Below are 18,471 nucleotides of genomic sequence, written 5' to 3' on the forward strand. Positions count from 1 at the left end.
CGAGAACAGAATTGCAATAAGGATTCTGACAATGTTACAAGTAATTATGGTAAGGATAGGATGGTTTAGAGATGGGGATGAGACAAGGCAAGGCAAGGTATGCTATGGGTTTCTATGATCCCTATTAATACTTACAGTCCACTTTAATTTAGGATTTTGGACCGTCAAGGGTTCTGGTCATCACACGTATCGGGTCTAACCAAGGACAGCTGGGCAAATCTGGCGCAACAGGATCAGTTGGGCAGTTCTGGTCACCAGACTGCAATGGACTGGCCTTTCTGGTTGCTGGAGACCGGAGATCAGTGAGATGGCAAGTGTACAGGCATGCAAAGCCAAGCAGCACTTTTAAGGTTGAGAAAGTATCATTTTAAAGAGGCATTTTGGGTTTTCAGCAAAAGAATGCTGCCTCTTTCACTTCACTCCATGTTTAATGTTGCAGAGCACACTGGCATGCTCCTGCAGTGAGTACTCTGTTTCACCCCACCTGAAATGTGGGTGACAGGTTAGTGCAGCCATTTTCTGGTCATTACGCAAATGTGGTTTATAGACCTTGGCGCGCACAGGAGTCAGCGCGGCCATTTTGTGCTGTTTCTTGCACCAATGCAGTAAAGTGATGTAGTGAGGCACATCTGAGTGGGTCAAAATATCCCACAGATTATCCCCCCCACGACTTCGTCTGGACTTCCAGTCATGGGGTAGTCAGGCAAGTGGGATTTTTTCTTTTCTTGAAAAAGCAAGTTTAGTCGGGTATGAGTCCTTTTTCCATCAGCGAGTGATGCGGCACGCTCTCCTCGCTGCCTCTGGTTGGAATGTGGAACGATACCCCCAGCCTTCGCTCAGGTTTTCTTTTCTGGTGTGGAGCGACACTCTGGATTTCCTTGGGTTTCTCCTTTCCAGGTCCCCGAGGAGGTCCTCCTTGGTAAGGACGGTATAATCAGTGCAAATCTATAAAAATAGAACACAAACCGGTTAGGACAATTTCCCCACTAACTGTCCTCCAATCGGGATGACAGCAGTGGGATATACTCATGCATTCAGTGACAATTTGAAATATTCCTATGCTTCAGATATATCCCCCACTGGGTTTTCTGTAGACTCCTCTGTTTGCTGCACAGTGTGCCTGGAGTGGCAACTCTTTAGCTAATTAATGTGGACCCACTTTTTCTCTGTCAAGTCACCTTTGGGGATGCAGATTCTGTAGGTGAGGCCTGGGATGGTGACGTTTCCTCCACTTCTGAACTTCCATTTCCTACCGTAGCATTGGGGCTGAGTGGAAGGCTTTCTTTAGGATTGCCAGGACCCTGAGATTTACTCTCCAGTTGGGACCGGACTTGGCAATAACTGGGATCCAAATGAATCTCGAGTTGGTTGAGGATGTGACTGCCCATGTAAAAGGCGGAAGGAACACCTCACACGACCCAATAATTGTGTTGTATGCTTTTATCACCTCTAGAAATTTTGATCAGACAACTGCTAAGCAAAAGATGTTTGGAACGGGGGATTTCCAGGCCTCATGCCCATTGATACACTGACTCTACAGCGAGGAGGGTCTGGTCTTTTGGGAGTTTATTGAATAATACTTTGCTGATGAAGCTTTCTTTGCTATTCAAGTCAACTAGGGCGAGGACAGACTCCTTCCCGTCATGCAACTGAATCGGAACGAAGAGCTGTTCAACCTTCTTCTGAACGCCAGCTACACTTTGTGCTGGTTGGTTATCAATTTTGGCTATGGAATTGGGATTTTCAGATTGTGAATTGGTATAGAATTTCAGGGTATTTCCTTCCAGTGTGGAACGCCACTTGAAACTGGACGGAAGGTTGATTTTCACCAGTTTGTTATCCTACAGCAATTACTGACACGTCAGGGATTTGGTGGTTTTGAAAATGGAACTCAATATGATCCTGTTTTTGTTCAACCACGTGGCATGTGCCATTTAAACTAACATGGCTGACACTATGTTTTAATTTTATTGGCCGGTTAGTCTGGGTCCAGAGGACCTTGTGTACACAGTTCATTAGGGGGGGGACAATCTTCGCAGGATGTCATTCCCCAGTAGACAGTGTGTCCCCTCCGGCGCCACAACTATGAGCGGATGCTTCATCTTGTGTCCCCCAATTTTAATTTCCAGATCTGCAGTCCCCTCGACAGGAATTTCATTCCCATCGAAGTTCTGAAGTTGTCCAGGAAGAGGAGCGAGACGGATCTGGTATCTCTCCCCCCTTCCTGAATTCAGCTGATCAAAGGCCCTCTTTGACAGAAGAGTGGCTTGGGATCCAGTGTCCACCAGTGCTGGGACTGTAGACTGCCCTTGTACTTGGACCGGGGCATACAATCTTCCCTTCTTCTCCTCAAGGTGGCAAAGATAATGTGCATTGTGGGCAAGTTGGTTGGTCATTTTCTTGATTCTGATACCGGGGTAGTTTGGGCCTGATTCTGTGTGGGAGCTTGGGGATCTGCAAGAAAAATGTGACAGTTGGATATTTAGGAAGTTTTGGGCTCCCCTGGTTCTGATTCTGGGCCGCCCCCCCCCTTTTTGGAGGAAGTCACCATAATAGGTCTGGGCAGTGTGGTTTTCATGATTATCATTCTGGGGTTCAATGATGGGCGATTCTAACTCAGTCCCCACATTCACACAGTCTTCATCAGGATCTCTTGGGACCCATTTTTCTTCGGGAGGAGTTCCCCCGTCCCTGAAGGAGAAGATCTTTTTCCAGAATCCTCTGAGGATCCATCCCCTTCAAATTGGAGGACATTAACCTCCTCCCCAAAATGGGCCTTTTTGGGTTCTTTATTTCTCCTACTCGCCCTCTGTTACTTGGGTTGCAGACTTTCGGGGACAGGAGATTTTGGTTCCGGTTCCTGGGTTTCCAGGGGCTTTTCACGAGTGGGGAAGGAAGCTTCCTCTAAAGCTTTACACCTCCCTTCCCCCGTGCCTCCTCCTCTGGAACCGGTGAATTGTCTGGGTTCTCTCCCAGTCATTGTTCTGGAGTACCAGACCCTTGGTTTCCGGGGTTCTGAGCTGCCATGTTCATCTGAGGGTTCTGCTGAGCCCTCAACATGCGACCCAGATCTTGGGACAGGTTCTGGACCTGGCGCTCCAGTTGTGACACCTGTTATGGCTGGTACGGGGGGGGGGGTCTCTGGTCCATCCTAGGTGCATCACGGGAAGGGTAACTGTCCCATCTCCCATAGTACCCTGGGTTTGGAAAATGTTGGTAACCCTCCACCCTTGGGCCCCCCCTCTCCCGGATTGGGCTGCCTGGGCTCTGGAAAGTGGGGAAAGAAAGGAGGGTTGTTCTGTAGGTTGAAGTTTTGAGGGTACTGGGGGAAGAAACTCAACCCGGCGTTTGGGGGATTACTGCCCTCCTGGGAAATGTTAGGAGGGAAGTTTCCTGGGGTGGTACCTACCTGGTTCGATCTGCCCCCCCCCCTTGGGCTGGGGGAGTCCACACATACCCCAGGATGGGGTTGCTACCCAGTTATCGGGGGCTAATGTAATCAGGGGAGTTAGGGGTCCCATTTGTGGGATTACCTACCTGACTACCACCTGTCTGGGATTGGCCCAAGGGCCTTCTGGTTCCTTGATTGGATGGATTTTGTACAGGTATATTTTTAGGCCCCCCCATCTCCAGATCTAAAATGGTAGCAACCTTCACCCCCGCCACCTTAGCAGCAGCAGGGGTGTTGGCTGGTTTTGGGTTTTTGTTTGTGTTCTTGCTATCTACCGGTTTTTGTACCTCATAAATACAGGTCGCCTGTTCTATGACCCAGTCCAGTGATCTCTTCTCATGAAAGTCCCTCACCAGCTGGGTCATTATATGTTTGGGGAGTGCATGGAAAAAAGGTGGTGATGAACTCCCGACTATCTTTGCGCAGCCTCCTGGTGGTCTGCGCAAAGGCACATTTGAGCTCCTTCACAAATTCTTGTGGGGCCTGATCTTCCCCACACTGCAGATTGTAGGCCGTCTTGTGGGCCTCTTGGGGGTTTCTATGTGCAGAGAAATGTTTTAAGATGGCCGCCGTGTGGACCATCTTGAGTGGTTCTGATCCTCCAGACTCCGCAAAGAAACTGGAGTATTCAGGAGAGAATGTCCACTTCACATACTGTATGCAATTCTGGCTGTCCTTCAGATGAAAAGTGTCCATCATCTGTTCATATAAATTCTAGGTGTTTCCAGACAGAATACTTTGCATTTTTTTGATATGGAGTTATAACACTCCTAATGGCCTTGATCTGCCTAAGGGGATATTTTTGCATAGCTCTCTTAATTTTGTTTGCCTTTTTGGTTTTAGTCACCCGAGTCCACTTGTCCTCAGAGGCACTGCTACTGGAGGTGGCTTCTTGAACCTCTAGGCACTGCCTGATTCTGCAAGCTTGAGAAGGGCTTGCAGAATGTTGGGGCCTAATTTCCCTATTTGTGTGGTGCTCAGAAGAGTCTTCTGACCCTTCCCTGCTCCCAGGATTGGTGTAGTATCCCCCCCCCACAGCCCTAACTGGGTAGAGGTCTTCAGGATACTCTTTTTGGGTTTTATTTCCTGGAGTTCCCCACCAAATTTCACAAACTGATCTTTTGGGAGGCAGTATTTTTGTGGATCCAGTTCCCCGACTCTCCCCTCATAGGAGTCTTCCTGGCCAAAGCTATCAGCCCTAACATTTGGGGATCTGTACAGGGATGCCCGTCCATCAATTTCTAAGGGGGCGCTGATCTGTCAGTCCCATCTTACCAACTCTATTAAATTCTACCATCCCCATGGCCCCTGGTTCATATGAGCCAGTAGACATGAAGCTGGCAGGGTTCATGGTATTGAAGGGGTTTGAGTCCCCGAGTACAGGGGTCTTTATGTTATGATCATGGGTTGTTCTGTCCCTCTCTACCTTTTCTTTTTTGGCCCCGATTTCCTGGTGATAAGCAAAAATCGGAGCCTTTTGTTCCTCTATCAAGGCCTTGCTGGTCTCAATGATTCGCTCTTGCATTGCTACTTGTTGGCGGAGCCCATAATTCTTTTCACAGAGAGCCTCATTGTCCCTCTGCGCTTCCTGCCTGGTCTGGGAATACTGGGCCAATTTCTGCTGCAGGAGACTCACCTCCTGAGTTTTAGCATCTTTGGTCTGGGTGTTTTCTTCCAGAGCATCCTCCACCCGTCTGGTGTGCTCTAGTAGCTTCCCATACTCTGGCTTTAATTCATTGAGCTCCTGGAGGGTCAGCTTTCTTCCCTTTAGCTTGGTTTTTAATTGGCTTACTTCCTAGCCTAAGGCGTCCCTCTCCTGACTTAGGGTGCCTCTCTGTTCAGCCAGGTCGTCCTTTTGTTTTTTGATGGCACTGGATTTCTGGCGTTCCTCATCAAATTCTGTTTGAGTGTAGGTCTCTCATAATTCATCTTTTAGTTTCCTCTTTCAAGGTTTCTATCTAGTTTCTTAGGGTAACTATCTGTTCTGCACAGACTGAATTGTTGCACCACTTTCTGTTCTCTCTGTTGCAGAGAGTCAACCCTTTCCTGACACTCCTCTTTTAGTGTCTGTAATTGGGTGTCTTGCTCCACATTCTCTTTCTGTAGGGAGCCAGATCTTTTTTTAATTTTGTGACATAATCTCTCGATTTTGCCTCTAATTCTTGGCTCTTCAGTAGCCTTTGTTCTGCAGAGTCTAGATCATTATGGATTCTCTCTAGTGATTCAATTTGATTCTGTGCCAGAACTATGTTTTCAGCGTGCTTTTCCCGTATCACCCCTATGTGGAGGTATAGGTAGGCTGCAATTCTGGTAATTTTGCTTTGCTCCTCTTTAACATTTGGGGCCCTGAACAATTCACTAAGAGCTTGGTGTAATGGGCCCTTGTCCTGCCATGTATCCAGGTTCATGGCAGTGACCTGTTCTATGATTTCCTGCAGCCAGACATGTTCATTCTGTTCTGGCCACTCACCCCTGACAAAAAGTTTGTGCATGTGGTGCTCCCTAGCCATACTGATTTCTGCAGGAACAGCCATTTTGGAAATATCAATTTCTTTATTAATTATTTCGGGGTTGATTTCCTTTTACTTTTACAGACCGGCCTGGTCTTGGAGTATTTGTTTTGGGAGGCGCTTGTACAGCGTAGCGCAGTACACCAACCAAGCAAAGTGTCTCTACCCTGCAGGTTAGTCTGTGCTAGACTGTCATGGGTGGTAACTCAAACTCAAAATCGTGGCACGAGCCCCCAAATCTAATAAGTATTTCAATCAGGTGATACACCCTGGTCTCAGCCTAGTATGCAGCGCACAGCTGAAATGCTTATTTATTATATATATATAGGTTCAATATTTTGAGTGATATACCACCCATTTCACACCCCTTCCCAAATACCCCACGTCACGATGGATCAGGAATCAGGCTGGTTGGTAAAGGGAATATTTATTTATTTAAAATTCAAATCAAAGATATACTTTTGAATAGGGAGCAGCAATCACCAATGTTATGTTATGTTATTTTGCACTTATAAAGCACCTTATATACCATTGGTATGGTCTGAAGGCGCTGGTAGGTTGAACGCCCTTGGGAACCGAAGTTCAGGTCAGTAGAGAGAGTAGGGAGAGTCAACGGCGCATGTGCGCACCGGGTATGTGTGCAGCTGGTGCGGTATACGTGAAATAGCTGCTTCTTAGCGGTAGGTGTTGTGGTTGAGATGAGGGGTATGTGTTCGTTCTGGCAGAATTTATCCAGACCGACTGCGGCTGCGTTAGGCCTGAGGAGAACACCTGGCTGGGGGGGTGTAACCAGCAATGTTTACTTAGAGTGATGGGAAGTGAGCGGGAGGTGTTGGTATGAGAACAGTTATACCGAATGGTGTCATAGTATCTCTGGGTTCTAGTTGAGTGGTGGTGTAAAGAAGAGAGTAAGCGTGGGGTGTGATATGATGGGTTACATGCTCTTTCAAACGTTCCCTGCATTCAGACCATACTATGTACGTCGCGCAGGTTCTATGCACTCCAGTCAGTTCTACGGACTTTTATTCATTCCATGCGTCCCCGACAGCGCTACACACTCAGGTCTGCTCGACGCACTCATGCATTCCAGTCCGCCCTGCGCGCTCCTGACTGCCCCACGCATGCACCCTGTCTGCGCCTGTATTTCGCATTCACCCACCGTGCGCAGTCACCCGTACCCCGCATTCACTCGCTCCCCGGACTCCTCCGCTCTATGCACTCATCGCTCTATGCACTTGTGTTTTCTACGCATTCAACTTGTCCGCTCCCACAATCATTCGCTTGCTTCACTCATCCACTCCCTGCGCTCAACAGTTCCTCGTACTCATCCGCTCGTGGTACTCATCCGCTCGCAGTACTCATCCGCTCCCCGTACTCATCCGCTCAATGCACTCGTGCTTTCCACGCATTCAACTCATCCGCTCCCCGCACTCAACCGCTCCGCACACTCATCCGCTCTATGCACTCATGCTTTCCCTGCATTCAACATTAATATGCACTCATCAGCCCCTTAGAGTCATTCGATAATACGCAGTAATCTTGTTCTATAAATTCATCCGCTCTATAACCTCATCCGCTCTATAACCTCATCCGCCCTATAACCTCCTCCGCTATACACGCTCCTCCACTCTACACGCTCATACGTTCAGTACAATCATCAGTTCTGCATTCGCTTCTCTGTATTTTTGCCCTCATCCGCCATACACGTTCGTCCGATCTACATACCCAAACACTCTACATGCTCATCCGCTTAACATGTTCATCCATTCTATACCTTCATCCGATCTACCTACTCATTCAATTTACCCACTCATTCGATCTATGTAGTCATCTGTTCCTCCACTCATGCATTTTTCCACTCAGTGCATTCAATTGTTTACACTCACCCACTCTACACACTCAGCTGCTTAACATGTTCATCCATTCTATACACTTATCCGATTTACGTACTCATTCGATTTACCCACTTATTCAATCTATATAGTCATCTGTTCTTCCACTCATGCATTCTTTCATTCAGTGCATTCATCTGTTCAACACGCTTCATCCATTCTAACTATTTCATCGATGCCATTCACTTTGTTCCCTCCTCATGCATTATGTGCATTTTAGCAGTTTACAACTCCTTACTGTTTTCCTATGATTTATTCTTATTATCCACTTCACTGTTTTGATCTACTTTACTCGTTTAATTCTGTTTGTCTTTCAAGTTTATATTCGGGGTTATTAGCTGTCCATTTCTCGCCTCAGGTAGTTTGTTGGGTTGGTGTCGTTGAGGTGCTGTTTGTCTGTTTGGGTTATTTTGGTTGCCGGTTGGTTTTAGGGGAAGAGCCAGGTTTTCAGCAGTTTGCGGAGAGATGTTAAATCCTAAGTTTGGCGGATGTGGGGTGGGAGCGAGTTCCACAAGGTGGGGGTCAAGGCTGAGAATGATGATCCGCCTAATCTGACTGAGTTTGTCTTAGGTATGACTAGGAGGCCGGCTGAGCTTGATCTTAGGGTGCGAGGGGGGTGATAGGGTTTTAGTTTGTTTTGAAGATATTGAGGTCCGGTTTTATGCAGTGCTCGATGGGAGATGCATAAGGTTTTGAAAGTCACCCTACGGGCTACAGGAAGCCAGTGCAGCGTCTTAAGGGCTGGGGAGATGTGGTCCCTTGGGCCGAGCGCAAGTAGCAATTTGGCTGCTGCGTTTTGTGCCCTTTGGAGTTTATTCAGTTGGTACGCGTGGATTCCGAGGTATAGGGAGTTTGCATAATCCAGTCTTGACATAGCGATTGATTGGACCGCGGAGAGTCTGTTAGGAAAGGTGAGATATGGAAAGATGCGCCTAACGGTTTTAAGGTGGTAGTGGCAGGATTTTGAGACGTTGTTGGTTCGGCGCGAGAGTGTTAGGTCAGAGTCAAGGATGCATCCAAGATTTTTCACTGATTTGCAGGGGGTCGGTGAGCTGCCCATGGCGGGTGGCCAGGGTAGTGGTAGCGGAAGAAGCTTGGAGTTGCCACATACCATGATTTCCGTTTTGGAGGGGTTTAAAAAGAGGTGGCTTTGGGTCATCTAGAGTTCTATGTCGAGGAGGCAGGAGGCCAGGTCAGGTCGGGAGTTGGGATTTGAGTTCATTAGTTTTAGAATTAGTTGAGTGTCGTCGGCGTAGTTGTAACACAGGATGTTGTGTGAACGAGCTATTGGCGGGAGGGTGATCAAGTAGAGATTGAACAGGAGGGCAGATAAGCATGCTCCTTGTGGGACTCCCGTGTCGACTGGTCGGGCTTGGGAGGTATAGGGGGAGAGTATCGTTATTTGGTACCTATCTTTGAGGAATGAAGCTATCCATTTAAGAGCGGTTCCACAAATTCCTAGGGAGTGGATGCGGTCTCGGAGGATTGAGTGATTTATCGTGTCAAAGGCGGCGTATAGGTCAAGAAGGATTAGTGCCGCACATCCTGCGGAGTCTGCCGTCATTTTAAGGTCATCCCAGATTGAGGTTAGGGTGGTTTCAGTTCCGTGACGGGCTCTGAAACCTGATTGTGCAGGGTCTAGGAGATTGTTGGCTTCATCAAAGGCATTTAGTTGGGAGTAGGCGGTTCGGTCAATGAGTTTTGCAAGAAATCTGGTGTTTGAGATGGGGCGGTAGTTTTTGGGCTGGAGAGGATCGAGGGAAGGTTTTTTAATTAGTGGTTTGACATGAACCGTTTTGAATGCGTCGGGAAAGTCACCAGAGGAAAGGGAGGCATTTATGATGGATCTTGCGTGTTCTCCTGCGCAGGTGGAAGCGAAAATTTCTTTGAGAGTTGTGGCCGGGCAGGGGTCCAGCGGGGAGCCGGATGGTTTGCGGGCAGATAGAAGTTTGAGAAATTGTTCTGGTGATATTGGACTAAAGGATTTGAATGTTGGTTGCGTAGTGGTCGCAGCTGGTTGGCTGGCTGCTAAGGGGGGAGTATTGCCTGGTGGATGTAAGAGAGTCAGTTTGGTGGCTAGAGTATTTGTTCTTTCGAGAGCCGTGGTGTAAAAGTGGAGGGAGAGTGAGTTGCACAGTGATTGTGAGGGGGTCGGGACGGTCGCGGTGCAAGCCGGTTTGGTGAATTCAGAGATGATTTTGTGGAGTTCCTTCTTTGGGTTTTTGCAGTTTAGGATTCGGGAGTTGTAGTGGGCTTTTTTTGCTTTCCGGATTTCTGCCTTGTACTGATAGAGGTGTCGGGCCAAGATGGCCTTGTTCTCCTTGGTTTTGTCTTTCTGCCATTTGCGTTCTAGGTATTTATATAGTTGTTTAGTGGTCTTCAACTCAGGAGTGAACCATCTGGGGAAAAGGCCACGGCGGGATGATGGTTTACAAGGGGGTGTGAGCTGCATCAGAGATGTGTTGAGCCATGAGTCAAAGGCATCGGAGGTTAGGCAGGTATGTGGTGGAGATTGGAGGAGTGCGTCGGCTAGGTCTGGGACGATTATTAGTTTTTTCCAGCATTTGCGTAGATTTGGTGGTTCAGATTCGAGTACAGGAGTGGGGTCGGGCGAGTGGATGGCAAAAGAGAGAATGAAGTGATCGGACCAGATGATGAGGGTGGGGGGGTTTAAATGAATCCGGGTGCTGGAGCTAAAGATAGCATCAAGAGTATGTCCTTTATAGTGAGTCGGGCCATTTATGTGGGGTTGGAGGTTAATTGCGTCTAAACCGTCAACGAGTGTGTCATAGGGCTGGTGGGGATGTCGAGCCATATGTTGAAGTCTCCAAGAAGGGTGAGGTTGGGATGGTTTAGTTGAAGGGTGGCAATTGAGTCACAGAGGTTGTTTGCGAATTGTCTATCGTAGCCTGGGGGCCTGTAGCTTATTAGGAAGCTGTGCGAGAGCGACGGGGAGAGGGATAGTTTAACGAGGAGTGATTCGCAGGAAGGAATGGAAGGTTGGTTGTCGATGATTGATGTGTGGAAGAGAGACTTGTAGACAAATGCGACCCCCCCTCTAGAGGGACGGTTCAGTGGGATGAGGGAGTAGTCAGGGGGGAAGGCTTCACTGGCGATTGGAGCGAAGTCGTCAGAGAACCAAGTTTCGGTGATGAAAACCAGGTCTGGATTGTCAGAGGTGAGGAGGTCAAAGATGGAGAATCTGTTTTTTGCTACGGATCGGGCATTAAATAGGATGCAGCTCACATCGGAAGGCGAGGTTGGTCTCAGGGTTGGGGCGGAAGGGGGTAGTGGTGGAGAGAGAGGAAGCTGGAGAGTGAGGGGGTGGGTGATGATCGGTGGGAAGAGTGGGCGAGCAGAGGAATTGGCGGGCTTCGGGCGGGATTGGGTGGCTGCGTGTGTTCGGATGATCGGGTTTGGCTCGGGGGATTTGAAGGTGGGGTGTGGGCGGTTAGGAGTTTCCATTACTGTTGATGAGAAGTGGAGGGAGAGGGGTTTCAGGAAAGGGGAAGCTATGGGGGAGGGAGGTGATTGGGGGAAAGTGGAGGTGGGTCGTGACAGGGGAGGCGAGGAGTGCTGAGAGATTGAGGGGGACCAGGTGCGATTCCTCTTTAGTTTCCTTGTTGCGATTGGAGTGTGAGAGAGGGAAGGTGGGTCAGAGGGGGAGAGGGACACGGCTTCGGTTCTTGCTAGGGCTAGGCGTGAAGTTTCTAGGGACGGGATGGGTGTGTTCGGGGGGAAGGTGGTGGGGGTTTGTGGGCAAGGCATGGGGTGGATGTTTGCAGGGCACAGTGTGCCCGCTATGATAGTGAGGGGAGCGGGCATGGTTAACGTGGGCTGGCCGGTGGTGGAGTTCGGGGGAGGAGTGGTCTTAGGTGGTTGGCTCGTCATCGTGCCCCTCTGGCTTGGTGTTTGGAGAGGGGAATGGTAGGGAGTGCAAGGGAGGGTGGGTTGATTTGGGAAGGGGGTACGGGGCGGAAGGCACACCAGGAAGTGAGGGCGGTCCACGGTGGTCGTTTCCTACAGACTCTGTTGGAGTGGGTGCACTCATGCTTAGTACGAGCTGTTAGGTATGGTCTCAATTGAAACTTAAGTTTATTGGACTTTATATGTTTGGTTATATCACTGACTGTGAGTAGTCTTGATTTCAGGGTTGTACTAGTTTGTAGATATTAGGCCGTTTTGAGGTGTAGCTAGACCCTAGGCTATGCTAGTTAGGCAGTCTATTTAGTTGTAGCTACAGCACAGTTACGCTGTTGGTAGACTTTCTTCTCGTAGGCTGGCATTCTTCTAATAAACTGGAATATGGGTAAGCTATTTAAGGAGAAGTTGAATGTAGCAACACTCCAGGTATGGTTTTAGTTGGACTTTTAGGTGGAGTTTAGGAGGGCTTTCTGATTGTAGTTCTAAATTCAGTGGGAGCACGCTATTAGGCACACTTCCAAGTTCAGTTTGCACAGAGATGATATTAGACTATTAGGTGCACTTCTGGCTTCAACTGTACACAGAGATGATATTAGGGTATTAGGTACACTTCTAGATTTGACTGTAAACAGGAGGTGGTATTAGGTCTACCTCTAGATTAAGTTTTGTATAAAAGGGATTTTAGGCTATTAGGCACAGTACTAGATTCTACATTATACAGATGATATCAGACTATTAGGATATTGGGCACACTTCTAAATGCAACTTTTCTCGGGGAGGCTGTTGGGCACACTTCTAAATGCAACTTTTCACTGAGAGGCTATTGGGCACACTTCTAGATTCACAGAGAGGCTATAGGGCACACCTCTAACTACAACTTTCCATGCACGGCTATTGAGTACACTTCTAAATTCAACTTTCACAGAGAGGCTACTGGGCACAACTTCTAAATTCAACTTTTCTCAGAGAGGCTATTGTGCACACTGCTAAATGCAATTTTCTCACAGAGGCTATTGGGCACGCTCCTCAATTCACAGCGAGGCTATTGGGCACACTTCTAAATGCAACTTTCATGAGCAGCAATTGGGCAAACTTCTAAATGCAACTTTTCTCAGAGAGGCCATTGGGCCCAGCTTCGAATACACACATAGGCTATTGGGTACACTTCTAGATGCAACTTTTTCTTAGAGAGGCTATTGGGTAGACTTCTAAATGCAACTTTCTCAGAGAGGCTATTGGGCACAACTTCTAAATGCAACCTTTCTCAGAGAGGCTATTGGGCACAACTTCTAAATGCAACTTTTCTCAGAGAGGCTATTGGGCACAACTTCTAAATACACACAAGCTATCGGGTACACTTCTAAATTCACAGAGAGGCTATTGGGATACTTCTAAATTCAACTTTTCTCAGGGAGGCTGTTGGGCACACTTCTAAATGTAACTTTCTCAGGGAGGCTATTGGGCACACTTCTAGATGCAACTTTCTCAGAGAGGCTATTCGGTCACTTCTAAATGCAACTTTCTCAGAGAGGCTATTGGGCACAACTTCTAAATGCAACTTTTCTAAGAGAGGCTATTGGGCACAACTTCTAAATACACACAAGCTATCGGGTACACTTCTAAATTCACAGAGAGGCTATTGGGATACTTCTAAATTCAACTTTTCTCAGGGAGGCTGTTGGGCACACTTCTAAATGTAACTTTCTCAGGGAGGCTATTGGGCACAACTTCTAAATACACACATAAGCTATTGGGCACAACTTCTAAATGCAACTTTTCTCAGAGAGGCTATTGGGCACAACTTCTAAATACACACATAGGCTATCGGGTACACTTCTAGATGCAACTTTGTCTCAGAGAGGCTATTGGGCACAGCGTCTAAATGCAACTTTTCTCAGAGTGGCTATTGGGCACAGCTTCTAAACACACACACAGGCTATTGGGCACAACTTCTAAATGCAACTTTTCTCAGAGAGGCTATTGGGCAGAGCTTCTAAATACACACACAGGCTATTGTGCACGACTTCTAAATGCAACTTTTCTCAGAGAGGGAATTGGGCACAGCTTCTAAATGCAACTTTTCTCAGAGTGGCTATTGGGCACAGCTTCTAAATACACACACAGGCTATTGGGCACGACTTCTAAATGCAACTTTTCTCAGAGAGGCTATTGGGCACAGCTTCTAAATACACACATAGGCTATCGGGTACACTTCTAGATGCAACTTTTTCTCAGAGAGGCTATTGGGCACAGCTTCTAAATGCAACTTTTCACAGAGTGGCTATTGGTCACAGCTTCTAAATACACACACAGGCTATTGGGCACGACTTCTAAATGCAACTTTTCTCAGAGAGGCTATTGGGCACAGCTTCTAAATACACACATAGGCTATCGGGTACACTTCTAGATGCAACTTTTTCTCAGAGAGGCTATTGGGCACAGCTTCTAAATGCAACTTTTCTCAGAGTGGCTATTGGGCACAGCTTCTAAATACACACACAGGCTATTGGGCACAACTTCTAAATGCAACTTTTCTCAGAGAGGCTATTGGGCACAGCTTTTAAATGCAACTTTCACATGTAAAGGACAGAGTTTCGGACTGCAGATATAATGGATTTACAGTGGTGATGCTTTGTTAGATGAGTGTTAGGGTAGTCTGGCCTGAAGTAGTTGCTTCTGGCCCCGTCCTTGCCACACTTACTTGTTGTTGGCTTCTTGCTTCTCCTGGGGATACCTGCAGATACGATCAGGAGTCGTCCACTGTATGCGCCGTCCTTTGCCTCGGGTCCTTAGTCGCAGGGGCTGCACGGGCAGAGGGCTGCCCTGGCACGGTCAGTAATGGTCTGGGTTAGATGGTGCAGGGGCCAATCAGGGGGTGATGGGCGGGTCGGGAGGCGGGAGGGAGGTGGACCAGGAAGCGGGAGCGGCAGGGAAGGAGAGCACGGGGCTCGCTAGGCGGATTTGTGATCTGCTGGTTTAAAAAACAAAATGCCCGCAATTCAGGCCCTGCTTGCAGGTGCACACTCACTGGGCTCCTGCATGGAAGGTGAGCCGGCGGGGGCCTGCGAGTAAGTAGACTTGAAGCAGGATGGAGGATGGCCAATAGGAAGGGCTGTGGGCGGGTCGGGAGGCGGGAGGGAGGTGGACCAGGAAGCGGGAGCGGCAGGGAACGAGAGCACGGGGCTCGCTAGGCGGATTTGTGATCTGCTGATTTAAAAAACAAAATGCCCGCAATGCAGGTGCTGTTTGAAGGTGCACACTCACCGGGCTCCTGGATGGAAGGAGAGCCGGCGGGGGCACGCGAGTCAGTAGACTCGAAGCAGGATGGCCAATAGAAAGGGCTGTGGGCGGGTCGGGAGGTGGACCAGGAAGCGGGAGCGTCAGGGAAGGAGAGCACGGGGCTCGCTAGGCGGATTTGTTATCTGCTGATTTAAAAAACAAAATGCCCGCAATTCAGGTGCTGCTTGCAGGTGCACAATCACCGGGCTCCTGGATGTGGTGACAACAACAGATAAAAAGGTTTGTAATGTACTTAAATTCACTCTTTAGCAACATAAAATATAAAACACCAGAGAAAGGAACCCTTTTTTGCTCGTTTGGAAAGATAGCACTTAAGTTAGAATTTCCCCCTGCAATACTCCTCAACCCACAAATAAACAATTCTAGATAGATATAAGGAAGCAGCAGGTAATCAGGAATAAGGAATGGAAAGCAGAATTTGAATCCAACCTTCCCTCCCCAAACAAGAGAGAAAAACAGATTTGAAATCTTACACTTTAAAATGACATTTTGGAAATGGATGGGTAAAACAACGAATGTGTGCACAAATTCTTAAATCAATACAAATCTCTATGGGAGCAACATTGGAAAGATACTAACAATCATGAGCTATAGTTTGAGCAAAAATAACCACTTTGAATCTGAATAGAAGAATAGAATGTTGAAAATAATTTAAAATAAAAAATCACACGTAAAACTGCAAAATTGTGGATTCCAGCCTAAAATTAACCAAACGGTTTTTAAGAAAAACAGGTTAAATACACTGATTTGGAGTGTCTTAGGTATAATGCAGAGTTGAAATGAAGTGTCTAGCTATTAAACTGAGGAAGATATGCAAGGTTTTATTTTTTAAAACACATTTCTTTTTTTTTTTAAAACAACTGTTGAAACCAACAAAATACAATACAGTGATTCCACTTACATACAGTCTTACATGCTATACATTTTGGGATTCAGCTACTCAACAGATTGGATATCTTCTATGTGGCAACGCATTACACAGTATACAAACACGCACTATCATTTATCAAGGCAGAGTTCACTTGTCATGAGCACAGGTCCCATTTCTGCCAGATTTTGTGGGCTTTCACGGGGGAGCCTCTGGCCGCATATACTCTGTGTTCCATCGCAATACATGTGTCCACGTCCGCCACCCATTGATCAAAGTTCGGAATGACATCTGAGCCCCAGAGTTGTGCCACATTTCTTTTTGCCAAGCCAGGGGTCATAGACAGGTCATCTCTCCTTCTTCCTCTATCCCCAATATTATCAGTTTAGGTTCCCCGGGGATCGCGCGGCTCATAGCCCCCGACAGCCTATCACAGCATTTCTGCCAGAATGGTTGAATCCGTGGGCATTCCCACCGAATGTGAAATCTGGTGCCTTCCTCGCGTTGACAGCGCAGGCAATTGGCAATCCGTGGTTTTGCCCCAGCGATATAGCATTACTCTTGGGTAATATACTCTGTGCAGAATGTTAAGCTGTATAAGTCTAATTCTAGCTGATACTGCAGTTTCCCGGGGATACATCATAGCTGCGACCCAGTCTTCAGGTAGCAGTGGGCCAACGTCTTTTTCCCATTTGGATTTTAGGCTTTCAAGTTCTACCGTAGCAAAAGAGTAGATTGCGTTGTACGTTACTGACGTGGTCTTATCAACACTGTCCAAGACAATGTTTCTCTCAATAGGGGTGCATTCGGGTAGGTTTGCAAGGTCTGGCATGTGGGTACGTAGCGCATGGGACAATTGGGTGTAATGATATTGCCCAGTTGCTGGGAGATTAAAGCGGGTCGACAGGTCAGCAAAGGGCACAAGCTTGTCATTTTGTATTACATCACTGATTTTCGATAGAACGGCCTCTTCTCAGTTCGGCCATCCCAGGAGTTTATGGAGCTCAGAGAGGAATGGGTTTCTCCATATCGGTTGTAATGGGGTAATTTTGCTGTCCCATCCTATGTGCTTGTGTGCTTCTACCCATACCTGCGTGATGTGTGTGGTCATGGTGCGGGGGGAGGGGTAGATGACGTTGCATTTGGTGGAGGCTTTCAAGTGGGGACGTGCCTTGTCGAGCAGCTATTTCTGCTTGGATGTGTGGCAGTTCTGCGTTTCCGTGAAGCATATCGTTTATGACTGCCATCTGACTTGCCCAATAGTATGTTTGTAAGTGTGGCAGTCCGATCCCTCCCACCGAGACTGAACGTTGAAGGGTGCGCAAGGCTATTCTCGGGTGTCCGTTTTTCCATGGCAGCTTACGTATCGTTCTGTTAATTTTGCAGAATTCAGTTGTGGGGATGTGCAGTGGTGCATTTTGTAAAACATACAAAAAACAGGGGAGAGCCAACATCTTAAATAGTGCCGCTCTTCCTAATAGAGTCAGTGTCAGTGCAGCCCAGTGATTCACATCCTCTGCAAATCTATTCACGACCGGGTGTAGATTTTTAGTTGAATATTCTTCAAGTTTGCCTGTGACTTGAATACCGAGATATCGAAATTGCTCTGGATTACTCTGTTACAACCCGGTATGGGGAGCCTTCAGGAGGTATACAGTCTACACCTTTGATTGGGAATAGTATTGATTTATCCCAGCTTACTCTCAGTCCAATGAATGTTTTATATTTCACTAGTATCTGTGTGACTATAGCGCAGGAGACTGCTGGGTTGCTCAGATAGATTAGCAGGTCATCAGCGTATAGGGAGACCTTGTCCTCCCAATCGTGAGCCCAACAGAAACCAGACCATGTCCGCGTGTTTCTCAATATTATAGTTAGCGGCTCGATTATTAGTGCGAACAACATGGCTGACAGGGGACATACCTATTGTGTGCCCTTTCCTAGTTTGAAACTCCATGAGGGCCATCTGTTTACTCTTACCTCCGCTTCAGGGGAGTTGTATAGGAGTTGGACCCAGCCTATGAATAGTTCCACAAAACCCATTTTCTGCATTATAACCCATAGTGCCCCCCAGTACACAGATCCAAACGCTTTTTCAAAGTCAATTGCCAGCAGTGCTAGGGATTCCTGTAGAGCTGGTGCTTTTTCTGTTGCCAAGTGGAGTCTGCGGATGTACATCCGCGTAGACCTCTGTGGCATAAAGCCACACTGATCAGGGACGTAATCACACCCTGTAGTCTATTAGCAAGCGTTTTGGCTACGATTTTCGCTTCACTATTTATCAAAGATATTGGCCGGTATGAACCACATTCATCTGCGGGCTTGCCCTCATTTGGTTAACTATTATCTTTTCGCAGATCTGGTGGAAGTATCCCTTGTTCTTTCGCGTGTGTAAACATACCAAGTAGGTGGGGGACTGTAATTACGTTCAATTTCTTTCCATACTTCAAATCGGGAGACCATTTGGTCCCAGTGTTTTCCCTGATTGAAGTTGCGAGATAGCCATGGTTATTTCATCCTCTGTGA

The sequence above is a fragment of the Ambystoma mexicanum genome, chromosome 11 (genome assembly GCF_040938575.1).
Source record: "Ambystoma mexicanum isolate Mex_15411 chromosome 11, UKY_AmexF1_1, whole genome shotgun sequence".
In the NCBI taxonomy this organism is placed as follows: Eukaryota; Metazoa; Chordata; class Amphibia; order Caudata; family Ambystomatidae; genus Ambystoma; species Ambystoma mexicanum.